An 11,503-nucleotide genomic window follows, 5' to 3' on the forward strand; every position below is an offset into this window, starting at 1 on the left:
TGTTAAGATTAATATTCCATTCAAGATGCGATTAGTTTTTGCTAAAGTTTAATGTTCTAGCTTCTTTTCTCTATTAGCTAGAACTCAAGTTGACCATAAATAGCTGATACATTATAATAACGATAATAGTAGAGATAAAAAAAGTCAAAATTTATTTTATTTAGTATTTATTAATTATTGAAATAATTAATAAATATTAAATAAGATAAATTTTGGTCCTTTTTGGTTAATATTTTTTTGTTACAAATATTTTTATTATAATAATTAGATCACACGAATAATAATGACTTTTCTAGCTCCATTAAAAGATTGATATCAAAATGTAAAAAATAACGAAGACAAAGTAAGGACGCTTACCTTTCAATTTGGATACTCAAACGAAAACTATACACAATTTAATAGTTTGCTTTAGTTTTCATTGCTTAATGCTTAGCCCAATCATTGAGGGTTTGTGCACTTACTTGGTAAGGAACTAAGGATGAACACACGCGTACCTTGTAAAAATATGAGTTAGTTTTATTTGTTGGCATAACAACTCCTTTAATATACGAGTTTCTACTTTCTTTATAAATACTTTATGGTTCATCAGTTTTAAATTTATCCTAGTGTGGGTGAATGACAACTAGCGGCAAATTCATCTAAACTTCCTTTTATTTTTCATACATTTTAAAATAGTTATCATATAAAAAAGAGTGATAAATTTATCTGAATAATTTATAGAGAGATATAAGTAGACAAAATTTGGATTTTTTATTTAAATTAAATAAATATATAAATTACAAAAATACAGTAAATATGAAGTAATTATTTAAATGCGCAATCTTATACATCTCGGATGTTTAGTGACAAGATAAAAAATGTGTATATTTCGGCGTCTGAGATACTGTTATGTGACCGGGCAATGCCGTGACATATCTTGGGTGCACCCAGGATATGTTTTACATGGGAGATCAGGTACTAAGCACCTGAGATACGTTTAGATTCTGAAGGGGGTCTCAATATCCAAGATACGTGCAACATATGCCTAATTTGGATTTCAGCATCCGAGATATGGTCAAACATGTAATTTGACTTTCAGCACTCAAAATATATGTATTATGGTTTAGGTGTCTCTGCATCCAAGATATATTGAAAAACAACTTTATTTATAGAGCCCATCCTTCAACCATCTCCTCACAATTCACAAATCAATCTTTTCTTTCTGTTTTGTTCTTATGGAGAATAATCAGTTCTTTTTTGTTGTGGTTTATCCCAATGAGATAGTAAAACATGGTGATGAAGGAGTGATTTTTGAGTCTGATTCAATGTGATGCTGCGCACTAACCAGGTTGATGCCCTACATGCGCTAAAGACTGTCATACTGAGCAATATGGGGGGAATATGTACCAAGAAGGTTGGGCAGGTTGCATATAAATTTCTGCACACACTTTCGAGCGATGGATTTACTAACAAGTTATTCTGCTTTGATGGGAATTAGCATGTGAGGGTAATGTTCGACGTACATGCACGGCTTATGCCACAACATGTGATGGAGTGGTATGCTGTGGTGCGTGACGTGGTTGTGGGTCGTCCCCTTCGAGTCCAGAAGTTGTTCCGCTGGATACAACACCGATTCACTACGTCCAGCCTCATGATAGTACCGACGAGGACGACAGTGAGGGCGATTCAACTTATGTTTCAGGGTCCGGATCGTCTAACGATACTTCTTTCTCTGATGAGTATGTGTCGGAAACTCCCACTGGCGGTGGTGCTCGATTTCTCCTGCCTCTCCCCTTTGTGCATTCCTCGATTTTCAGAAGTTCCTAGCCATTATCACACTTTGAATTTGGAACAATGCAGCCGGACGATCTTTTCAATGTCGGTGAAGGGGGTGATTACAATACGGATGGTGGGGTGAAATTCTGAGTTGGCCATAGGTTCAGGAACCATGATGCAGTTCTGATGGCGACGAAGAACTACAGTATTTGAAGGAATGTGAAGTATAGGATTTTGGATCCGGATAGCTTTAAATACCAATGTCGTTGCAAGAAATTTACCAATGGTTGTCCTTGGAGTTTTTGTGTGGTACTATGCCAGAACTTGAAGTACTGGTATATTTTACAGTTTATTTTAGATGAATTAAAGTCTATTACGTTAATTATGTATTGTATTGAACGTTGACATCCAGGAGTAATTTGTAAGGAGGTGCGTAGGTTTGGTGGAGCACACAGCTGTTTGGCACCAACCATGTTTTAGGACCATGCTTAGTTGGATAGTAGTTTGATTTACAAGGTCGTGTTACCCATAATAAAGACTGACTCGTTGATGTCTATCCTAGTGTTGCAAAGTGCGGTGCATCAGAGTTATCATTTCAAGCCATCGTATCGAAAGGTGTTGATAGCGAAGCAGAAAGCGATTGCTCAGATTCATAGTGATTAGGAAGAGTCGTACAATAGGATATCCGCCCTCTAACAAGCTTTGCAGGAATGCCTCACAGGTATGATTCACGACGTTGTTGTTTGATCCTTATTACAACAAGGACATGGCTAATGGAGAGTGGAGCTAGTTTGATAAGATCTTTTGGGCATTCCCTTCATGCATTGAGGCGTTTAAGCATTGCAAGCCTTTTGTATCTGCAGACGGGACACTTGTACAAAAAGTACGGGGATGTGCTGTTAATTGCTATAACTCTATTATGCCCATTGCTTTCGCATTAGTTGAGTCTGAGACAACCGAGTCATGGTCGTTTTTCCTTTCGAATCTGAGACAGCATGTTACTATGCAGCCTGAAATTCTTATCATATCAGATAGATTGCAGGTCATTCGCGCTGCCCTAAATGCACTTTACCGTGGATAGCATCCTCTTTCGGCATATTATGCATACTACATTCGGCACATGAATTCAAACTTCAATTCATGGTTCAAATCGGCCGAGAGTAAGAGGTACCTTATAAATGCAGCATATAGTCCAAGCAAGGAGGGTTGTGATTAGTACTTGGATGTTTTGGGTACATTATCCCGTGAGATGTTGGATTGGGCTCTTCGTTTTAGAAAAGATTTATGGCTTCAACATGTGATCGATGAAGGTCGTCGGTATGGTCACATGAAGACGAACCTTTCAGAATGTATAAATGCGGTGCTAAAGAGAACAAGGAACCTTCCAGTAGTTGCGATTGTTAGGGCCACGTATGAGAGGTTGCAGCAGCTATTCATGCGCGAAGGTTGCGAAGCACATGCTCAATTGCAGGGTGGATAGATATACTCACAGCGATTATTGGCAGCTATAGAGAAGAACAGAGAGAACCTGCCGATGATGTGAGTCACCCACTATGATTGTAGGGCATCCGTGTTCAGTGTCGAGGAGGTGGAGCCGGTGGATGGATGGTCCCAAATTTCATACCATGTTCGTCATAACGCGTGTACATGCGACTGCGGTCTATTTTCAGTATTTACATTACCTATATCGGAGGTTGAGACCCAAATTAGATATGTTGCACGTATTTCAGTATCTGATCTTCTATGTAAAACATATATCGGATGCACAAAACAGTATCTCAAATGCCAAGATATACACTTTTTTTTTATCTTACTTCTTAGCATTCGAAATGTGTAAGATTACGCATTTAAATATTTATTTCATATTTTATTTATTATTTTCATAATTTATATATTTATTTAATTTGAATAAAAAAGCTTACCACAATTTAGTCATCAATCCCGCATTGAGTTATGTTAGGGATAAAACACAAGTCAAAATAATCACAACGGACTCAAATTTAATAAGCTGCAAACACATAAAAGAATTAATTCTGCTGCACTCTCTTTATAATTGCTCTTTTTCTTTATCACAGTTATTTGAATCCGAAACCTTAATAAATATAACCATTTATAGCCATTTTAATAATAATATCTCTTAAACTCCACAGAAAAATCATGTAATTTAATATTATTTATTTATTACCTCAAATAATAAGCGCTCTGGATCAAGAAACAATGCTCTATTTAATTTGAGGGACAAGAATGACCTATAAACCACGATTATGACTCTTTGAAGCATGTCTCCAACTCCAACTTTTGTTTGTCTTATAATATAATATAATGCATAATAATTTAGTGAACATTACTCCTTAATAAGTTAGTGGATATTATTATCAAGTTCCAATAACACAAAACTCTATTGGTTTCATTGCTTAGTGGGGATTGCGGTAGGAGATAATCCTCTCTTAATTGGTAGACATAGGGAATATCCATTCTATTTATATGTTTCACTTCGAAGTAGGTGGCTATGTAAACTTGAGTTAAAATAGAAAGTTTTGACTCTTTCAATGTAGTATCAAGTAATGTATTGAAAACTTAAGAAATTTACATTTTTTTCTCAAGTTATTTATGATATTATTAAAAATATTTTTAAAATATTTATTAGTAAAATCCTATAATTAATGACGGTTACTCGCTAAAGACTCTCTTTTTAGGTTTGCAATAATTTTTGGATAATTTTTTTTTTACTTTGGCGTAAGTTGAAATTTTTTTATTTTTTGAGCTCAACAATAATGATCTAACTTTAGATATTTTAATCATATAAATTTTGATACTAGGGGTGTACATGGCCCAGCCCGACTCAAAAATTCGGCACAGTCCCGAACACTTTAGAGATTAATTTGGTGTGATTTCATCGGGTGTAGGGTCGGGTAAGGGTCTCAAAAATAGACCCGGTCATTATTTCGGATCGGGTCCAGACCATAACTCGTGTCGCCCGAACTCGGCCCAGTTGCCCAGTCATCATACACAATTAATATTTTGTGTTATTAGTGATGGATGATGACTATTTTTATGTGAAATTTAAGTATTGTAAACTTTAATATTTTGTATTATTAGTAATTATAAGACTATAAGTTAATGCTTTATGTTTAAAATGCATAAGACTTTAGACTAATGGCATAATATTGTGTTATTTGTATTGATTTAAAAATTTGGTGTTATTAGACAATATTAGTATTGATTATGGTTATATTTTAATTTTAGAGAAGGGTTGGTTCTTGTTATATTTTTCTAAGTGAATTTTACCATGTCAAATAATGGTTGGAGTCTTGGAAATTTGGATATTTTCACATGCTAGCTTACAAGAAGGTATCAAGGTAATGTAATGTTAACGGCCCGGTTTTCACCCAATATAATCGTGACCCGAAAGTGTATAGGTTTCATCGGGTCTAGGGTCGGGTTTGGGTCTAACAAATAAATCCAGCATATATTTCGGAGCGGGTCTGGATCACATCAAACCCGGTTTCACTCGACCCATAAACACCCCTATTTGATACCATGATATATATCATTTTTCTCAAAAGTTTAAATTGATAGAAAGAGACACACAAATAATTATATTTCTAATAGGATTCATGTAACAAAGCTATAGATGCAAATGTTGCTAAAAGCACCACCTAGGATAAATTAAACTCAGCCAACCTTACATTTAGTCGCAACAGATTCACAAGCAAATATATCACACTACAAGGCATGCACATGGATACTGCTAGCGGTGGCAAATTATTATCTGTCATTTTTTCATCTGCTGCAATTTGTCAAGATAGTTGCGATTGCATACCGAGCTCTTCAATGTGATGCAAAATCGGTTGGTATAGCATCGATTTCATGCAATCCCACCGCTAACCCTAACCTTTTAACATATAATTGCAAGAAAAATAGATCAGATAATTGCCCAAAATCAAGAAAAATAAGAACTTGTGAAAGGAGATTGAAAGCGTGTGAACTCCTGTTCTCTGCTCGTCCGTGCACCGCTGTGTCACTGTGGAGTTATGTGGCTGCCAACTCATCCTCCTCTTATTGTTGTTGACCGTTCCCCTTTAATCTATAGTGCGTGAAACCCCTCCTCCACGGTATGCAAAATCCACCTACGTTCTCTGCTCCACCGTGTGCGTCTGTGCCGTCTTTGAGTCACGTGGCTACCGATCCATCATCCTCTCACTGTTGTCGACCGTTTCCCTCTCCTCTATCATGTGTGAAACCCTTACTCCCTCCTCCATCGTGCGCGATCTCAGTTATTGCGGCCTCTCCCCTGTCACTGGTTCATTCTTTTACATTGCTCTTTCTTTCTTGTTTTCATTCTTGATCACTTACAAAATTTGAATCCTATTTTTCTCAAGATTTGTCTATATCTTCTTGGTATAGATTATGCTTTCAGGTTACTTTGATTCAGATTTTGTCTATATCTTCTATTAATTCAGGTTAATTGTGGTTGTTTAGAGTTACGAATTTGAATGTACTACTATTTTGATTTATTGTGTACTTTGTAGTGAATTTTTTAGTTAGAGTAAATAGATGCAAATAGTTAATGATTGTTTAATCGTTTGATTGATTCAGTTTCAATAATGTATGATTCAGTTTCAAGAATTTTATGTTATTTACAATTTAACTCCTAATGCTAAAATAATCTTTAAAGCAGACATGCTTCATTAAATTCATCAAGAATTTACACATTGCTTCATAGATCTATAGAAGAATAGCTTTTAAAAACACCAAAATAAAAATTATTGTTTCAAACTAATTAGAAGAATAGCTTTTTAAAAACAACAGAGTAAAAATTATTGTTAAAACTAAAAGATCAATCATCCAACCATAGAGATAGGCCCATCTAATTAAAAAGGGTGACAGAAAAACTAGAGAAAAGTGAGAGAGAAATAGTATTAATATTCATTTTTGTATACTTGTAAAACTTCTAGTAAACAGATAAAGTTTCAAGAAGAGATTATACATATGTATGTAACAATAAAATTAGAGTAAAGTTAGAAATTGTATTAAAAATCAAATCCTTCTAGCCAAAAATGGATGAAATCTATTTACCTCTTCATTCATATTCATTATAATGTCTTGAATTCTCTGTAGGATGTATTGAAGACTTCCAACTTCATATTGTAATAGGATTATGTTAAGAGGAGTTAGAATGTTAAAGGACCTCCAACCAGAAATCATAAACATTGAATAAATTGAATGTCACCCTATTTGTCTGAAATTAAGTTTTGTATCTCCACATCTTTTGTTGATAAAGTTTGCTTTATGTTTAACTGGGTTAAGAGAAGACTTCACAAAATCTATTAAGTAAAAGCAAATAAATTTAAATGAAACTTTTGTATTTGATTAAGACAACTATTCCATTTTGGTATGGACATTTCTTCTATGTGAGCTCGATCACTATTGATAAGTCTTGCTGCTTCCAGCTTTGCTTCTAGCTGTGAGATAACTCTATCCTTTATCTTGCATTGAGTCTGACAAAATCAGTTTCTAATCACTCTTATCTCTGATGACACAATAGAAAAAGTGCAGGAAAAATGTTGTAAATCGATCGAAATAAGTATACACCCACACTGGCAGTTCAAAAAGTTTGGCAAAGGTGAAAAGAAGAAGAGGTAATTTACGTTTGAATTCACCCTTTGAACCATTTCTACGTCTACATTTTTCTTAATTGCGTGGAATACGGTAATGTCATAATTTATATTGTTACAGTCGGAACTACAAGGGAGGATAGTTAGTAGAGGGGAGTTATGGACCGCAGTGCACAAAAGAAAATATGGTTCCTATATCCATGAAGAAGCTAGGACAATTGGTGTAAGATTTATCTTTCATTGTTGTATCTAGTTGGTTTCAATTATAAATTTGGATTAAAAGTCTAATATCGTTTACCCTAGCCCACGATGGCTTATGTATACTGATTTATGTTTGTAGGAAAGAATTGTGGAGATTGAGCAACAACATGAGTCTTCTAGAGTGTTGTCTTAAAGTGATTCATTTGCTCAAGTTCTCAAAAAAGAGAAATCAGGTAGAGTGTGTGGTGTAGGTTTTAAACTGATTCTTAGTTAATTCTTCGGTCCGAATTCGTATCCGCTGGGCAACAGAGTTTAAATAGAGGAGATTCAAAGGAAGCTGCTTGAACTACATACAGAGTTGGAAGCCGAGAAGTTGAAAAGGAAGGCTGTGGAGGATGAAGTAGTAGCAAAGAGAAGAAAAAGAGGCAGGCAATGTAGAGTGCTCTGCGATATCTATTTAAACGGCCAGGTGAGGAGCTGCCACCAGATATCACTGCAAGGATGAATTTCGTGGAAGGACAAAGCGAAAATTAGTATATTAGGATTGGAATTATTTTGATTTGAAGCAAACATTTTTTTGAATTTGACTATGCAACTCTTAACAATATATTTACTTTATTGATATTTTTTATAAATATATTAATTTGTTTCATAATTATATATTTTTTTTCCATCAGATTAGACTTTTAGATGAAAATTAATAAGATTTGTAATATTAAAAAATAAAAAACACAAAAAATATACCTATAATATTTAAAATAAAAACAACAGCGTTTTTTAAATAAAAAAAATAATATTTTTGCGGCACTTTATACTGAAATTAGCGGCAGTTTTAAAATGGCTGGAAACAAGTTTAAAATTATGCGGCAACAATTGCGGCATATTGAAAACCGCCGCAAAAAAACTAGAAAAAGTACTCAAATAGCGACGGTATATAGTAGGTATATATTTCTTTGCAACTATACTACGTGTATACACTAAAGTCAGCCACTAGTATAAATTACATGCTAGAATATAAATACACATTGAAAATCACACATATTTATACACAAATAATTTGATGACGAGTTTTAGTGTATAAATAGTATTTTTGTTAATTTGAAGTATGTACAATTCTTTTCATCAAATGATATATATAACATGCATGTTGCAAAAATAACCAATGTATATATATCCCATGGATCCACAACTTTTATATTAAAGATTCATTTAAGTACATCTCGTAAGCTAACTTTCTTTTTCTTTCTTGTCAAAGTTGAGAACAAAATTCAACATCCAAACAAATATTTTCGTCAAAGACTCTTAAAAAATACATTCTGTCTCCAAATGTTATCCTAACTCACTCTAAATTTTGATACTCCAATGAATGCTCTGAGGGACTTGTTTTGCAGTATCTCTAGATGAATCATAGTTGTTACATAGCCACTTCTACGGCATGATAAACTCATCAATATTGTATGAACATGCAATAATTTTTAAAGTGCCTTATTAGTTGAAACAAATCCATGACTTATTTATGAGAATTGATAGATATTCATGTGATATTTTCAGTGGTTTTGCAAAAATAATTGATGGTTATGAAATTCTGATTTTACTATTTTCAATATTTTCTTGATGAAATCTTATTTTTAATCTATATCTTAGCACAAAATTATCGACTAAATAAAATTATTGTATAATAAATAGAAGGTAAACAATTATGTTTCAGCAGACATCAACCAACCCAACAATATGTTGGGCTAAAATCAAAAAATATTTAAAAATATAAAAAAATCTAAAATGCATAACATTTGAAAATAAGTGGAAAATAAATAAATGCAAGCATGGATTAAAAGAGTGCCAAAAAGATATTTGTTGCTACCAAATTTGTAAGTTTCTGTAAATTTAAACCAATGAACTCTCAGATGAAACCACATATCGAGAATTTGATATAGTATCACTCATTTGATCACTTAATTCTTTATAGCAAGCTAAGAATATCTATAGATTTTTTTGTGGTATCTTTCTTAATATTAAAAATAAGTTAGATATTCTCTTTAGTATAGTTATGAATTGTTTAAACATAGCTATTTCAAATAGTTGTTTTCTTGAATGTAATTTACAGGATAATAATCATTCTTCATGTTTTACTTTAGCACTATAATTGCTCTCAAATCAATTGAAATTTGCAAAAAATAATTAAATAAAATAAAACTTTACTATGAAGTATGAACCTCATAGTTCTAGAAGCTCTTTTGATTGATTAAAAAACACATTATTTTCAAGTGTTTCTTACACCTGATGTTTGAATAGTTAAATTCAAGAGATTTTGTATTTTTTTAATATATTATTTGGCCAAACAATAAATTTTCTTTGAGACGATTATTGTTTACATAAATAATAAATATTAATTTATTTTTAACTAGTTACCTATATATATATATATATATATATATATATATATATATATATATATATATATACACATAACTCTAATAAATATAAAGTTTTTTATTCTGATTAATATTTGCATAAATTATATATCAATATATTTTTGATGTTTTAAAATAAATCATTTTTCACAAAACAAATTATTTTAGTAGCTTAATATTCAATTAATTTATTCTAAAGCCAAATTTTTATGAAATAGATGGATATAATAATCTAAATCGTTACCAATTTCTTTGAGTAACAAAACCAAATACTTATATACAATAAAAGTAATAGAATAATTAATAAAACACAATATATAATAACCATACAATATTATAACCTCCTTAGTTTTTACATATATTTACACATGAAAAAAATACAAATTTCTTTGTTTAATTCAAAATTGAATCCATGACAAAAAAAAATTCAAAAATTCTCAATGATTCAATTATAGATGGCTCTGATACAACTTGTTGGAAATTCTAAAATTTTTTTAATCCTAAGACCATTCATGTTAATCATTAAGAAAGAAATACTTGAATATAGAAGTGTACTTGAATTCGTGAGTATAATTGAGAGAGTTTGGTTCTTTGATCTTCTTCAACCAAAGCCTTCTGTATTTCTAATAGGGTTGAATCACAACTCCTCCGATGGAAAAAGAGTTACAGAAGCGGTTTTAATGTGTTGGGGACCAAATTAAATTACTGAAGTCACTTTTTATAGTTGAGCATGACACCCATTAAACCCTAAAATTCAAATAAAATAGTCTTTTTGATCTTATTCTCATTTAATTCTAAATAAAAAATAACTATAACTTATTCGATTCAACATTTAAAAATAAATAAGATTACCATTATATAAATTATTTAATATAAAATAGTATAATTTATGATTATAATTAATATATATGTATTATCTATAAACAAATTAAAAAATTAATAATTTTTCAGCACATGAGTCACTTGAAGAGGAAGATTCATATATAGGCGCAACAAAATTCCTTTAAGAATTCAATTGCGTTATAACAATACATAATTTGATGGAAATATTGAGAGACACCTTTTTAGGTGTCGATACAAATATTATGGTGTAGTAGAACAGACAAGACATGTAGTTTTGGTAGTAGTTGGTCCTCATCAGTTTATAATCTGAAAAGATAGAGTTTTTTAGCAGACGTTAGACATTGTTGAGAAATGCATGTGAGATTGAAGAAGAACACATGTTGAGAAGGAGAGAAGAATTCAGGCAATGAAACTTGCATTAATGAAGAGTCTCAAAGAATACAAGCCCTATAACTATCTATTTATAGCTACACTATAACTATGTGAAGTTGCTGTCACACTAACTAACTCACTAACTCTGTACACTATCTGATATTAAATAACAGCAGTGGCAATAATAATGTTAAGTAACACCCTCCCGTAAACTTGCATTGTTGGGAGAGAAAAGGTTCAACAATCCAAGCTTAGAATATGCAGCATGAAAGGGACCAGGAGCAAGGGGCTTTGTGAGAATGT

General features: G+C 32.2%; 1 pseudogene; it reads left to right on the forward strand.

The window, feature by feature from the left end:
* The first annotated feature begins 5,694 nt into the window (after window positions 1-5,694).
* Window positions 5,695-6,213, forward strand: LOC148562991 (uncharacterized; annotated as a pseudogene).
* The last annotated feature ends 5,290 nt before the right edge of the window (window positions 6,214-11,503 follow it).

The sequence above is a fragment of the Arachis ipaensis genome, chromosome B6 (assembly GCF_059453495.1).
Source record: "Arachis ipaensis isolate K30076 ecotype BB chromosome B6, ASM5945349v1, whole genome shotgun sequence".
In the NCBI taxonomy this organism is placed as follows: Eukaryota; Viridiplantae; Streptophyta; class Magnoliopsida; order Fabales; family Fabaceae; genus Arachis; species Arachis ipaensis.